Consider the following 17855-nt stretch of genomic DNA (forward strand, 5'->3'; position numbering starts at 1 on the left):
AAAGAGTACATATAAAAATAAAAAAGCCAGTGATAGTTTCTAAAGGGAAAAAGATAGTGCTCTACTATTTACGACAAAAATGTGCAATTTAATTAGATTACCAATTTCTTAGAACATTTGTAAGCCATACGAAGGGTTATTAAAGAGCTAGATCGAAAAAAAATTTTTAAGGGTGTCCCTAAGAGTTTGGCTCTATAACTTTTTTTATAAATCTTATATAATCTTATATAAATCTTAAGCATTCAACAAAGTTTCTTAAAATTAGTTTTTCTACAAATTTTCTGTAGACAGCAACCATTTCTGACTTAAAATAGAGAAAATATTTTTTGTATCTGCTTGAGGACACCCTAATGTCCGAATATTTCTTCACCACTAGAAAGTGCTTTTTAAATGAAGAAACTTTTCTGAAGCAACTATTACGCTATGTCTTAAGGTTTCGTTGCGATTACTTATGTCTCACTTTCTTAGCATCCCTCCCACAGCGCGACGTAATTTGTGAACAACCCCACAATTACGTAGGCGAAATAGTGAAAGACAAATTAACAACACATTTTTGGATTATCCCTCATGTACAGAGGGCAGCAACAGCGATAATTAACGAATATTAAATGAACAGATTTTTCGTGACGTTACAACGGAGCTACGACCCTCTCTGTGCAAAGCAGAGCGTTGTAACGTCACGAAAAGTAAAAGCTGTTTAAAAATTAACTTCACTAACTATCGGAATTCTGAAAACGGCACGTTGTTCAGAATTCATCTCTTATCAAATCATAGAAGAAAATCTTTAGATAAAATTTGAAAGTGAGCAGAATTTTCATGTTTTTTAACAGAAGAACCAAAAGACGTATTTCTGGCGCGTTGTAACGTCACGCTACATATTTGCTTTCCAAAACAATCTGGGCAAAGCAAATGCTATTAATTAGCCAACTTTTAATAGGAAATTTTATGCTCTTTCCAAATATATAATAATATTTGGGGGTTTCTCAACGATTTTCCCAGCTAAAACAAAAATACTGTGCAAAGAAAAGTCAAAACGTTGTAACGTCACGGCGGAATGTGTCATATGAATATTACATATACACTGGCACCACGTAGTGAGACAATTCTGCCCAATTTTCCATACCACCCAAAAGCTGGTAGTCATTGAAATAACCTTCCCGAAGACTGCAACTTTCTAGATAGTCAGCAGCGCAAGATACAGCCTGTATATGAATATTACATATACACTAGCGCCACGTAGTGAGACATTTCTGCGCAATTTTTCATACCACCTGGAAGCTGGCAGTCATTTGAATAACCTTCCCGAAGACTGCAACTTTCTAGATAGTCAGTAGCGCAAGATACAGCCTGTATATGAATATTGCATATACACTAGCGCCACGTAGTGAGACAATTCTGCGCTATTTTCCATACCACCCTAAAGCTGGTAGTCATTTGAATAATCTTCCCGAAGACCGCAACTTGCTAGACGGTCAGCAGCGCAAGATACAGCCATTTACAAATCTCATGGAGATAGACCACTATGGTGCGGAACGTTTTGGGGATTACGGTGAAAATATATATGAAATCATAGTGGTCTATGTACATTGGTGTGAATAAATCGTATATTTTGACAAAAGTTGGGATTTTTATGTATTCTCATGTTGAATCACTTTATACCCTACACATTAGAACACTTGGTTTGGAGAAAATAATTGTATAGAATTTATTATAGAGTTTTTTAGACAATTGCGTCTCCTGTAAAATTAACTAAATGGTCAATAGACCACTATAATTCGGAGCGGCTCATATCTGGATTAGAAAAAATAACTGAATAGAGCATTAGATATGAAAAAGAGAAATTTCTTAGCTAGTGCTCCTTCAGATAATTATTTTTGTATAAAAATCAAAACTTGAGCTTCTTTTGAATGTACCTTCATGAAAAGATAGTCATTAGCTTGATCGCATCGTTTTTACAATGTTAGAGGGTTAGGAAAACAAGACGAGGTCGAAAAATAGTGCAAAAGTTGCGCCATAAACATGCTTGAGAATGAAAAATATGATCGACATGATTTCCAGCGCTTGTCATTTTGGATTTATTAAAACATGATACATGACATAAGACATCTGTCTTTTAAAATGTCACTAACGAAAACAAACCTTACAAAATTACTACCGCGCAACGTTTACTTCCTATTTTTCATATAACATTTCTAAGCTCTAATATCTAATGATTGAAAAGAGCATCTATTGATGCGCAAAATTTGTTTGAAATTTGTATAAATTTATTTGGTAAAATCAACACACTTTAATCCTATACACCACTTTACCTACATGCTTAAATCAACTGCTTTTTTCGCTTTTTGCTTTTCTTGTACAATTGTGAGTAACAGCAAGAGAAGAAAATGACAATTGAAACCTGAAATCAAAGAAAGAAAAAATTTTTCGATTGAATCCCACTATTTAATATTTATTTGCAACAGATACGTAGTTCGCCTACGACGTGCTTCATCAGTGTCTTATTTCAAAGCGTATACGTATCTGTCGCGAACGAATATTAAATAGTGGAATTTAGTCGGTAAATTTTTTTTCTTTTCTTTAATTTCAGAGTTCGTATTCCACTAAGAGGCTTCAAAAACTTCAAACAATTGACATGTTTCTCACTTTTCTTGAATTTCAATGCAAATTTAAAAATTTAAAAATACATACATACATACATACATACATACATACATACATCCATACATCCATACATACATACATACATACATACATACATACATACATACATACATACATACATACATACATACATACATACATACATACATACATACATACATACATACATACATACATACATACATACATACATACATACATACATACATACATACATACATACATACATACATACATACATACATACATACATACATACATACATACATACATACATACATACATACATACATACATACATACATACATACATACATACATACATACATACATACATACATACATACATACATACATACATACATACATACATACATACATACATACATACATACATACATACATACATACATACATACATACATACATACATACATACATACATACATACATACATACATACATACATACATACATACATACATACATACATACATACATACATACATACATACATACATACATACATACATACATACATACATACATACATACATACATACATACATACATACATACATACATACATACATACATACATACATACATACATACATACATACATACATCACACACATTGAATACAATCAACATTTGATTGATATGTTTTGATTTCACACGTTTTAACGGTTTAATATACGGTGCTCAAGTGTTAAAGTTTGAATAACTTTTGAATGAACCGTCCGATTTTCAATAACTCGATTTCGTTTGATAGATCTCAGCAGTAATTTTTAAATAATAATAAAATGCGTGATGTTTTTCATTGAATTAATGTTTATATGTTTCAAAAATATGTTTTAAATACTATTTTTTTCCCATTTCTTTATGTAACTGTCAAACTACAAGTCCAATCATTATGAAATTTGGAACTTAAGGGTTTGCAAGACTCCTCTTTCATATGCAATCAATTTTGTTCAAATCGGTTAAGGGATCTATGAGATAATGAAGTCCCATATTTTTCGTATTTTTATACATAACTTTTGAACTAAAAGTCCGATCAGTATGAAATTTAATAGCGACCAATGGGACACCTAGACCTTTCATTTGACACTAAGAACATTAAAATCGGTCCAGCCATCTCCGAGAAAAGTGAGTGAGATTGAAAGCGTTACATACACACACACACACATACATACACACACACAGAAAATGCTCAGTTTTCGAAACTGAGTCGAGTGGTATATGACATTCGGCCCGCAGGACCTTCTTTCCATTTCCGGTTTTCCAAGTGATTTCTATACCTTTATACTATATATTTATATAGTAGAAAGGCAAAACGTAAAAACAAGAAAAAAATTGCATTTTCATCAAAAGGCAGCAAAAATATGTTTCTCAGTCATTCATCACTCATTGATTTATTTCGATTTTCGAACTTATAGTTCCAGCTGACGGCACTTAAAAGTCAGGCACAATTTGTCAATGTTAACTAGATAGACCACGCGTTACACTGAAGGATTAATGTACACATCAATTTCAGCTCATTTGCAATCAAAGTTTCTAGCATTTTGCTAAATATTGGATAGAAAAGTACAATGAACTCTAATAGCTATCGTCACGATGTAGTGAAACCTGCTTCGCCGACGCAGATTGAAGCTTGTTTCGAAGCGGAGCCGTGCTACTTCAATTGAAACCAAAGCTTCATTTCTTCATTGATTTGTAACAATTTGCAATTGAATGTTGTTAAAGCCCTTGTTCGCAGTTATTATTTTTTATTGATTGTTATTTTCTATATTTTTTTGCCTTTCTACTATATAAATATATAGTATAAAGGTATAGAAATCACTTGGAAAACCGAAAATGGAAAGAAGGTCCTGCGGGCCGAATGTTATATACCATTCGAATCAGTTTCGAAAACTGAGCATTTTCTGTGTGTGTGTATGTATGTGTGTGTGTGTGTGTGTGTGTGTGTGTGTATGTAACGCTTTTAATCTCACTCACTTTTCTCGGAGATGGCTGGACCGATTTTAATGTTCTTAGTGTCAAATGAAAGGTCTAGGTGTCCCATTGGTCGCTATTGAATTTCATACTGATCGGACTTTTAGTTCAAAAGTTATGTATAAAAATACGAAAAATATGGGACTTCATTATCTCATAGATCCCTTAACCGATTTGAACAAAATTGATTGCATATGAAAGAGGAGCCTTACAAACCCTTAACTTCCAAATTTCATGATGATTGGACTTGTAGTTTGAAAGTTACATAAAGAAATGTGAAAAAATAGTATTTAAAACATATTTTTGTAACATTTAAGAATTAATTCAATGAAAAACATCACACATTTTATTATTATTTCAAAATTACTGCTGAGATCTATCAAACGAAACCGAGTTATTTAAAATCGGACGGTTCATTCAAAAGTTATTCAAACTTTAACACTTAAGCACCGTATATTAAACCGTTAAAACGTGTGAAATCAAAAGGTATCAATCAAATGTTGATTATATTTAATGTGTACGATGTATGTATGTATGTATGTATGTATGTATGTATGTATGTATGTATGTATGTATGTATGTATGTATGTATGTATGTATGTATGCATGTATGTATGTATGTATGTATGTATGTATGTATGTATGTATGTATGTATGTGTGTATGTATGTATGTATGTATAAATGTATGTATGTATGTATGTGTGTATGTATGTATGTATGTATGTGTATGTGATGACAATTTGCAATGAAATTCAAGAAAAGTGAGAAACATGTCAATAGTCAGAAGTTTTTGAAGCCTCTTAGTGGAATACGAACTCTGAAATAAAAGAAAAGAAAAAAACTTTTACCGACTAAATTCCACTATTTAATATTTATTCGCGACAGATACGTATACGCTTTGAAATAAGACACTGATGAAGCCTGCACGTCGTAGGCGAACTACGTATCTGTCGCAAATAAATATTAAATAGCGGGATTCAATTGCAAATTTTTTTCTTTTCTTTGATTTTAGATTTCAATTGTCATTTTCTTCACTTGCTGTTACTCACAATTGTACACGAAAAGCAAAAAGCGGAGAAAAGCAGTTAATTTAAGTATATAAGTATAGTGGTGTATAGGATCAAAATACTAGTGAGTTGATTTTTCCAAATAAATTTATACAAATTTCAAACAAATTTTGCGCGTCAATATATGCTCTTTTCAATCCATAGATACTAGAGCTTAGAAATGTTATATGAAAAATCGGAAGTAAACGTTGCACGGTAGTAACTTTGTAAGATTTGTTTTCGTTAGTGACATTTTAAAGGACAGATGTCTTATGTCATGTATCATGTTTTAATAAATAAATCAAAAATGACAAGCACTGGAAATCATATCGATCATATTTCTCATTCTCAAGCATGTTTATGGCTCAGTTTTTGCACTATTTTTCGACCTCATCTTGTTTTCCTAACCCTCTAACATTGTAAAAACGATGATGCGATCAAGCTAATGACTATCTTTTCATGAAAGTACATTCAAAAGAAGCTCAAGTTTTGATTTCCATGCAAAAATAATTATCTGAAGGAGCGCCAGCTAAGAAAAAGTTCAATTTCTCTTTTTCATATCTAATGCTCTATTCAGTTATTTTTTCAGATTCAGATATATTGCACAATTGAAGCCAAGCAAACTAATAGTAAAATTTTGAGATTAATCATTTTGTTGTCGAAATCCTTTTTCTTCAAAAGTGAAGTATATAATAATTTTTCTGAACTCTTGTTTTTCAAAGATGCTAACTTTTGAACGCATCGTATTAATATCAATATACCAAAAAAAATCTACCCTTTGGGTTAAAACCACTCAAAAAAATATCAAAAAATCTGCTATGAACATATATTTCATATTGTCAGTTCAAAACAAGTTTCGTATGTGGCTCTGAAACCCAAAAGTTAAGGCCGACCGATTATAAAACTAAATAAGGTGTTCATCAAATAACATAAATGACGCTTATAAGTATTTACGCACCCAAGGAAAGAAAATATAATTATTCTACGCAATACGTTGTGAATTTTACTGGCAAATAAGGATTTTGAGGAATACGGAACGGATATTTAAAAATATAGTCAAGTTAATTATAGATGTTCCTGAGAAATTAAATAATGATTATTGTGGCAGTAGAAAGGCTAGGTCACGCCGCAAGGTGGATTAATTCGGGTTTTAATCTTACATTAACTCTTAAAAGGTTAAGCTATTTTTATAAACCACTTTTTACTTTCAACACGCTTTTCATTTTTATTTTGAGTTTGTGTGACGTCCAAAGGGGGGGGAGAGGTTGAGTTTTGTGACACAATCGGACAGAGGGGGGAGAGGGGGTCTAAAAAAGCAGAAATTTGGCGGACGTCATATTTGAATCGTCCCTTATGACAAAATTCAAAATTATGTAAAGGCAACTGGGACAGATCTTTGTGAATAATTTCGTTTTCACCTACATTATTCAAAAGGGAGAAGGTGTACTATACGTACGCACCCGAATCTAACATTACTCATCATGAAAACTAAACATTACATAACAAATCAAAACAAACAACCGACCGTATGATTCATTAAGTCACATAGGGTACCGCCAGAGTAAACGCGACAGCGACGCGACGCGACGCGAATTTAGTCGGTAAAATTTTTTTCTTTTCTTTAATTTCAGAGTTCGTATTCCACTAAGAGGCTTCAAAAACTTCAAACAATTGACATGTTTCTCACTTTTCTTGAATTTCAATGCAAATTTAAAAATACATACATACATACATACATACATACATGCATACATACATACATACATACATACATACATACATACATACATACATACATACATACATACATACATACATACATACATACATACATACATACATACATACATACATACATACATACATACATACATACATACATACATACATACATACATACATACATACATACATACATACATACATACATACATACATACATACATACATACATACATACATACATACATACATACATACATACATACATACATACATACATACATACATACATACATACATACATACATACATACATACATACATACATACATACATACATACATACATACATACATACATACATACATACATACATACATACATCACACACATTGAATACAATCAACATTTGATTGATATGTTTTGATTTCACACGTTTTAACGGTTTAATATACGGTGCTCAAGTGTTAAAGTTTGAATAACTTTTGAATGAACCGTCCGATTTTCAATAACTCGATTTCGTTTGATAGATCTCAGCAGTAATTTTTAAATAATAATAAAATGCGTGATGTTTTTCATTGAATTAATGTTTATATGTTTCAAAAATATGTTTTAAATACTATTTTTTTCCCATTTCTTTATGTAACTGTCAAACTACAAGTCCAATCATTATGAAATTTGGAACTTAAGGGTTTGCAAGACTCCTCTTTCATATGCAATCAATTTTGTTCAAATCGGTTAAGGGATCTATGAGATAATGAAGTCCCATATTTTTCGTATTTTTATACATAACTTTTGAACTAAAAGTCCGATCAGTATGAAATTTAATAGCGACCAATGGGACACCTAGACCTTTCATTTGACACTAAGAACATTAAAATCGGTCCAGCCATCTCCGAGAAAAGTGAGTGAGATTGAAAGCGTTACATACACACACACACACACACATACATACACACACACAGAAAATGCTCAGTTTTCGAAACTGAGTCGAGTGGTATATGACATTCGGCCCGCAGGACCTTCTTTCCATTTCCGGTTTTCCAAGTGATTTCTATACCTTTATACTATATATTTATATAGTAGAAAGGCAAAACGTAAAAACAAGAAAAAAATTGCATTTTCATCAAAAGGCAGCAAAAATATGTTTCTCAGTCATTCATCACTCATTGATTTATTTCGATTTTCGAACTTATAGTTCCAGCTGACGGCACTTAAAAGTCAGGCACAATTTGTCAATGTTAACTAGATAGACCACGCGTTACACTGAAGGATTAATGTACACATCAATTTCAGCTCATTTGCAATCAAAGTTTCTAGCATTTTGCTAAATATTGGATAGAAAAGTACAATGAACTCTAATAGCTATCGTCACGATGTAGTGAAACCTGCTTCGCCGACGCAGATTAAAGCTTGTTTCGAAGCGGAGCCGTGCTACTTCAATTGAAACCAAAGCTTCATTTCTTCATTGATTTGTAACAATTTGCAATTGAATGTTGTTAAAGCCCTTGTTCGCAGTTATTATTTTTTATTGATTGTTATTTTCTATATTTTTTTTAATCTTACATTAACTCTTAAAAGGTTAAGCTATTTTTATAAACCACTTTTTACTTTCAACACGCTTTTCATTTTTCTTTTGAGTTTGTGTGACGTCCAAAGGGGGGGGGAGGTTGAGTTTTGTGACACAATCGGACAGAGGGGGGAGGGGGGGTCTAAAAAAGCAGAAATTTGGCGGACGTCATATTTGAATCGTCCCTTATGACAAAATTCAAAATTATGTAAAGGCAACTGGGACAGATCTTTGTGAATAATTTCGTTTTCACCTACATTATTCAAAAGGGAGAAGGTGTACTATACGTACGCACCCGAATCTAACATTACTCATCATGAAAACTAAACATTACATAACAAATCAAAACAAACAACCGACCGTATGATTCATTAAGTCACATAGGGTACCGCCAGAGTAAACGCGACAGCGACGCGACGCGACTTCGCGTACACTCGTTTAAATACGCAGCACTTTTTCGCCGCAAGCAGGGCTGCGTATTTAAACGAATGTGAGCGAAGTCGCATCGCGTTTACTCTGTACGGGGCCATAGAGTCTGGCCATACGTTGCATTCATTCGCAAGTACATATAAAGTGCTGAATTGCACTTTTGATGCTCAGTCTCGGCCCGCGTTCGTGTCGCGACCAGCGTGGATTCCAATTACATTCATTGAGGATGGCTTAACCATCGAATACACTAAACATAGAATGATTTCATATACAGTCCCAGTAGTCTATCTCTTTTTAGCCTTAAGAACATATTAGGATCAGTAAAATATCGATTCATATTAACGATTATTTTGAAAGTCAAAATTAGTATAAAAGGAAACGTTTTGCTAAATAAAACAAGCCATTTTCAACACTGAGCTTTGTTTTATCAACGCGATCCCTTTCGGGCTATCGCCTACTGATGATAAGTTCTAAAGACAACCCCTAAGGGCCATTATCTGGCTTAGAGTGCCTACAGAGTGCACGCGATAGCGACTTCGCTCACATTGCTCATAGGAGTATTTGAGCCGAAAAGTTGGCCAAAAGTATTGTTCATCATCTTTATTAGAGTAAACAAGCGGTAATGAGTGAAAAATAGTAATATTAGTTCTATAAAGTATTTTTTTATGGAATTAAGTTTGTATCTACCTAGTAGTGTAGCACAACTTTTCTGCTATTGCTTTTACTGATAGTTGAAGAATGGAAATTTTTATAAAAATTGCGTGAATAAAGGGAGAGATATATGAGAGAGAGGTAAGATAGAGAGATGAGAGAGAGAGGTCTTAAACACTTTCCTTCGTTTTCCTACGCATGCTTCTCTCGGTCCATTATGGAACCCCTTCGATGGGCTTCGATCACAGGAAAACCTAATCCAGATCCAGCATGTACAATCAGTTCACAATCATGGGCCACACAATTATGGGTCATTTTAACTTTAACTGTCGATTAATTCATGATTGTTTTACTAATTCATTGACTAATTTGTTACTCACAAATAGCACTAATAATTTCATCAACTATTATGTCTATGTGATATTTAAGCGGAAATTAGCAGCCAGAGCTAAAATGACCCACAATTGTGTGTTACCCATGATTGTGGACTGACTGTACTGGTGTCTCACAATCACAATGGCATAAAATTTATCTTTCAAATGCTTGAAATTTCATGATAGTATAATTTATCCTAAGAAAAATGCTGTGAAATTGAATATTTCATCATTTAGTAAAAAAATTTCATTTCATAAAATTGCAAAAATTTCACTCACAACCTTCTATGAAACGAAATCAAAGATTGTGATGAGAAAAGGTGAGAACATAAACAATATTAGCTTAAAGTAGCATCATATTTGCGCTATTTTGCTATAATAAATTGTGCTCGCTGGTCATCATTATATTCGTCGAAATCTAATATCTATATCAACAAATAATTGTAAAATCTTTGAGTTTAAAAAGTCTTTTTACAGCTGGTCGAAAGGATATGTAGTCTTAGAAATGTGAAAGGCAACATCCTTACCTATATGAGCGAAAATATATGGCCCATTTTTACTCGAAGTTTGACAGCTCTATGGAAGACGTAAACAAAACAAATGGATTCAAAATTAACGTTACATTGTGTGATAAGTATCTGAGAAGACAGCGAGGTTTAATTGGAGGGGATTGAACGAGTTTTAATTTTCCTCATTTTGGCCAGCTTTTTGGTCCAAATACTCCTCTGTGCATTGTTTTAAATACGTAGCCCTGCTTCGGGCGAAAAGAGCTGCGTATTCAAATAAATGTGAGCGAAGTCGCGACGCGTCGCTGTCGCGTGCACTCTGTAGGCACCCTTAGGCTCAGGTAAGAGCAGTCCAAGTCTTGTGTTACACTCTACCTCGTAAAACTCCGCCGCGTATTCAATCCGCTGATGTAAGGTGACTCGCGTTAATGCAAATATTGTGCATGTCACGTAGATGGCTCCGTGTTATTTTATTATGAAGAACAAACATTTATTTTAGAGCATCTCCGGTGTGCTTCACCAGCCTGTTGAGGATAACCCTCTCAAGCATCTTGCCCGCGGTAGCTAGCAGATAGATCAGCCCTTTTTAGTTGTTCGTAAAATTGTTAAAGCTGGTAATAGGAATATAAGTTTAAAATGGCGTAAAATATGCTAGTAGGGTAAGGGAGGGTATTCCCAGCGCGCTACTAAATTCGGCATACATTACCTTTTTTTTGCTGCGCTTTCCCAAATAAAAACTTTACCGCTATATAACAATACTCAAACGAATGTAGCACTCATAGGCTTTAATGTGTTATAACTATTTTCATAAAAATGTAAGTAATTTGCTAAATTTTATTCAATAAACATTAAAACCACTGTTTTTCCATTGGCACGTAATCAGGCCGATAAACCAACAGCAATCGCTTACGCGTATCTGCTCTTGATGATGGTTTAGAAAACACAATTATGATCACGTTTACTTATTCTAGCAACCAGCTGTGAATATGGTATCACAGAACAATTCTACTCCTTTTGACGTAGGACTACGTCTTTCAGGAAGGTAGCTGGTATAGGGTTTCATTCCAAAAAATCTTTCTCGAAAAGTTGTCAAGTTTTGAACGCTAATAGCTTAGTGGTTTCCCGAACGATTTTCAATATTCTTACACCAATCGATTGGAAAATTTTCTAAGAATTGGCCCAAATGAAGAAAAGTGTGGATTCTTGATATTGAACTCTTGAAAAATTGAAAATAATGAACTTATGTTTTATCAGAATTCTCGCTTCGTGATTGGTTGGAAGTAGGATTGGGCGATACCGTATCGATATCCGCGATATCGATACTCGAAGGCCGATATTTCGATATATTTCATCGATACTTACGACGTCGATAATGCTAAATCGATAATTTCATCCCGATACTGTTTTGATAAAGCGGGATATGCAGCTGAAAAAATAAAAGCTAAAACTAGGCCAGGAAATGCTGAAGAAAGCAATATTTTAAGGATTTTTTTCTGGTGCTGTTTTCTTTTTAGTTATCTACTAAGCTTAATTCTCAAATTTACTTTATTCGAATTGACTCTTATGCAAAACCTTGAACAATGTCACTTACATGTTTAACGCTTATTGTACAGTGAGTGCATACGATACGCGATTTTCAGCAATTCAGAACTGACCAGAGAGCACAGAGAGTGTGGGCGTTGACAGCATTAACAAAGACTTTCCAGCTTTTTACGCGCCATAATACCGGTGAAAGTGGCAGGGGCGGGACAGAGATCGAGAAGAGCTAGAACCGGAATGGAGCAACTCCCGGCGGAACTCTGCAGGAATGGCCAAGATCCACCAGCAACGACACATCACTGGATGGTTTAAGGGCTGCCGGACGAGTGAATTGAGGGTGTGGTTTGTCCCATCTCGGATAGATTGCTGTAATTACCGCAGCATAACGCTGGTCAAAGCCACCAACAGGGTGTTCTCCCAGATTGTGTTGCGTCGTCTATCCCCGGTGGCAGGAGAGTTCGTAGGGTAGTACCAGGTGGGCTTTATGGAGGCCCGTGCTACTACCGATCAAATATTTACTCTTCGGCAGGTGTATCGGGAGTATAACCCATCATATTTTTGTGGATTCCTGGGCAGCATATGATGAAGTCGGGTGCGAACAGCTGTAGCAGGTGGTGCACGTGTGCAGTTTTCCGTGCAAAGAGACGTGTCCGACATAGACCTGTTTTTATTGATTAATTTTTATGAATCCTTTTTTGTGTAGCATTTCCTAATCCCAGAATGCCGCCTTAAATAGTATCGATAAATCTAATATCGATGCTTCACGAACGATATATCGACGGTATCGGTAAAGCGGCGGATTTGATATTGATATTCAATTATCGATACTTTCGGGAATTTTGCCCAATCCTAGTTGGAAGATTCTTTACGACAATCTAAACCTATCCCAATTTTATATCTGTGCTTGGGAAGTAAGCCAAAACAAGTGACCAAGCTTCCTCATTTCAACAATATTTCTTAACACCGCGATTAAACCTAGACCATTTTGATGTCCTTGCTTGGGAAGTTCGCCAGAAAGAGTGACAAAGCCCCCTCGTGCCAACAGATTTCTTACGAACGCGATTAAACCTAGTCCAATTTGATGTCTTTGTTAGGAAAGTGTGCCAGAAAGTATGACACAAGTTCATTGTCCGAACAGATCGCAAATTCTTTACTGCGAGACCATTAAACCTAGGCGAATTGGATATCTGTGTTGGAAAAATGTGCTACAGCTGTAGTATTCGGTTATAATATGACTCTGTATGAACACGCATGCTTGCCGTTTCATTAGAAGTGTAGGGAAAAGATATGCTGTTGATAAAATAGGATTGATTGGATAGGATAGGATAGGATAGGATAGATTGACCACTTTGATAAATGTTACATACAACGCATGTAGCATGTATATATGTTGCATATAGCATGTATATATGAAGAATCAAATAATTACAAGTATAGATACATGCTACTATCACTACAAAGAGACTTACGTAGTCCTGCGTCACTTATATATGCGGTCGTGTCTTGTACACAACCCCTCTGATTTTTATCACGGAAGAACACAAAAATTCCCTTCTGATATAAAAATATAAATCAATTTTCATTCACTAGTAGTGATCGACATCGGACCGGGTAAAGTCCGGAAAGTCCGGTCCGATGTCCGGTCCGAAGTCCGATCGGAACGAAATTTTAGAGTCCGATTTTTTATCGGACCGGAACCGGAACGAAGCGTTCCGGAACCGGACCGGACCAGGTCTTCCGTTGAAAGTCCGGAAAAGTCCGGAGCACTTTTGATCGTAAAACTGACCGCAGTGAAAACGATGACTAGGACTTACTTTATATGTTTAAAACTAATTTCCTTTAACTTCCTCAGTATTGAGGAAAGACAATAATTTCGCTAGCAGTAATACACTTTCTGTTTAAGGCTCCAAAACAAGTCCAACTAATCGATTTATTTTTTAAAAATTAGCAAATATCTGTGGGTCTTAAAACCGAACGTTTCGCAGCATCGGCTCGTGCGCTCGTGCCTTATGATCCCTCAAAATTTAATTTCAAAGAACTAATTTTAAAAGTTATGTAATTATGACACTTCATCTTCTCGGTAATGCCATAGGTAACCGACCCAGCAAACCACAAATCGTATAATAATGTGTGAAAATCATCTTGAATATCGCTAAACAAACTCGAAGTCGTACATAAAGCTTAATAAAGCGCACCCTAGTTTACATTTGTTCTTACAAAATGATAGTAACTGATTCACATACGATTGTCGTCACAAAATTGTATAGCATTATGGAACTAATCATTTTGAGTCGGATTTCATTGCACACAAATACTTATGAATGTGAAATGTTTTCAAATAATTTGAAGTACGTATATCGCCTCCAAAACAGTACGCATATGCTGGTTTCGTGCATCGAATGCGATTTTTCTAGATACATATCGGTACATATATCATGTTTGTTACTTTGATATACGTACGAAAATGTTTGCTGGGGATATTATGGTCCGACGCTTATGGTCCAATATGAAAGATAACTCAAAAGTTTCATCAGATTTTTCAAAATTATCGTATAGGTTTGGGCCGAAGAGGCTCAGATTTTCATGAAATTTTGCTTACGAGTATAGGATGTTAACTTTTTAATGAAAACAATATGTTATCCTATTTTCCCAGAAAACTCCACTAGAAATTTTTCGATTTTTTCGAACATCGCTTATTTCGAAAGTTTATAGTTTTAAAATCAAGCATTGCAGAACAATTTTTTTATGAAAATGTAATAAAATTTTCTCAGCAATCCAGGAAAAATATTAGTTGGAACAAGTTTTCCACATGATTTTCTATGACGGTGCAAAATTTTAAGGAAATGTTGGAAAACCCATGATCTAAGTCTTAAGAAATTTTGAAATACAGTGGACTTTCGGAAAAGTTAATGAATGGGTCGGCTAGCTTTTTCGAAATATTACCTTTTCTGAGTAATCCTAAGAGTCATTGAAAATGATAAACACAAAATCGAAAAATATATTCTCGGATGCAGGATACTTATTTTTAGGTATCTGGAAGTTGTAACGCAAAGAAATATGTAGCAAGATCTTTATGAAATAATGCTTCCCCACGATAAAACTGAACCTTGTCGTGGTGTAGGGCTTTTTAACTAATCAGTAAATGAGCAGCGGTCACGTTTACTTCTGAATGTGGGTATATGTCAAAATACTTTTGTAATTTCAAGTGGGGCTCGGGGTAAAAATTTACCAAATGTGTCCAGTATGGGAATCTCTGATAATAAATAGATGAATGTTTCTGGGATTCATCTCTATTTATCACAGCTGTCACAAATATCTCCGCAAAATGTTGGATTGATTGGGTCGATCGGGGACTTAGGGTTAGTAAGGGGATGTAAGCGGGTTACCAGATCCGGTTGAATGCCAAAGGACAACTCTACAATGATTACTGGTATAATAATAGAAGTACTTAGGTAGCAGATGGGAAAATTAGGCTCTGTGGCCGGCCGCGGGGTCTGTCGATGGGAAGGGGTTGAGTCTTAGAGAGACGTTTAAGCCCACAGCTTTACTGCATTAGCTCTTTGTTCTCGAGGGTTGGAAGACGAGTGCGTCTCTATAAAGCTTTATAAGCTCCAACTCCTCTCGACTACCGCGAACGTCCGGGTTGTGCTGCGCTCAATTTACTTTGTATCTTGGGACAGTGCATAAATGCTGGGGGAATGAAAGATTCAATTTTCCCTGATAAGTTGATAACCGCTAATGCTCCGAAATTTGTCTTTCCTATTAGATCATTTGTGGTTGTTTGAGTTAGAAAATTGAAAGCGGGCGCGCGGTTGAGAATCGGTGTCAGACGGGGCTGACGAATCCTCCACTTCTTCACTATACTACATTTTACAACTTTACATTTCAAGGTCAAGACTAAAAACATGAGATTAGTCTAACTCAAGTAGTACAAAAAGTCCAAAGCACATTAACAAATTCGATCTATCATTTTTCTTCTCATCATCATCATCATCATTATATTTAAAGTATGGCATTCCGGCCTTTGGCAGAGAGAACTTAGAGTCAGTTCGTGGAGTCCGCGCAGGGCCGGAACGCCTCCGCCTGCGGGCATAGGCGTGACGACTATGCTTGGGGTTCTACCTGTGTTTTAGTGGGCGACATTGCCTGTCTCGTCAAGTAGAACTGATGTTTGAGGTCTCCCTGACACTTCGTTAACATTACAAATGGACCCAGCGCAGAATTTTAAACGCTACTAGCTGACCCGGCAAACTTTGTATTGCCACAAATTAAAATGTGTTGTACATAAATCGTGAATCTGTCACAATCTCGAGTTTAGCAAGTTTCTGAGGAGCTCAACCTAAGATAACTCATTTTGGCAGTAACGTCACTATTTACATTTACATTTAATTTACAAATTTTCAATTTTTCCTCACAATAAAGTAGAAAACAATCCCCCTGTTACTTAGCCAGATAAAATAAAGCGGATAGCACTTAAATATTCGCCGTGATTGTATAACATTTTGCCGAATACCATTTCGTGAAAAACCTTACGCGGAATGTACCATTTCACGGGAAACCTTTTCATGAAAAGTACCATTTCGATCCTCGGGGTGATCCTCTCCTTACTCGTTGTCGCTCGTCCGGACCCAACTGAAGGAAAGTAATAGAGGTCAGTAGACCTAGGAAAACAAATAAACCTGGGCATAGCTGATTTCTGCGGGCGGCTGCAGAAAGTTTTTGGTGGTCTTGTTATTGTCTGTTATGTTTTAAGGAAGAGTCTAAAATTTCTCGAGTTCGATTAGCTGAGTTTGTATGAGAGTTCTTATTCCCCTACCACTGGGGCGAGGGGTCTCAAACCATCATAAAAAAATCCTGCCTGCAAAATCCCCCACATGCCTAATTTGGTTCCATTTGCTTGATTAGTTCTTGAGTTATGAGGAAATTTGTATTTCCTTTGTATGGGAGCCCCCCCTCCTAAAGGGGGGAGGGGTCATAATTCCCCTCCTAAAGAAAGGAAGGGTTTCAATGCACCATAAAAAACTCTTATCTCCAAAAATACCCATATGCCAAAGTTTGTTTCATTTGCCTGATCAGTTCTCGAGTTATGAGGAAATATGTATTACATTTGTATAGGAGCCTCCTCCTAAAGTGGGAAGGGGTCCTAATTCATCATATAAAAAAATTCTTGCCTCCAAAAACCTTCACATGCCAACTTTGGTTCCATTTGCTTAATTAGTTCTCGAGTTAAAAGGAAATTTGTATTTCATTTGTGTAGGAGAAGTGGGGAGGGCCCCTAATTCCCTTCCTAAAGTGGGGAGGAGTCCTAATTCACCATAGAAAAAAAATCTTGCCTCCCAAAACCTTCACATGCCGTTCCGC

The sequence above is a fragment of the Sabethes cyaneus genome, chromosome 2 (genome assembly GCF_943734655.1).
Source record: "Sabethes cyaneus chromosome 2, idSabCyanKW18_F2, whole genome shotgun sequence".
In the NCBI taxonomy this organism is placed as follows: Eukaryota; Metazoa; Arthropoda; class Insecta; order Diptera; family Culicidae; genus Sabethes; species Sabethes cyaneus.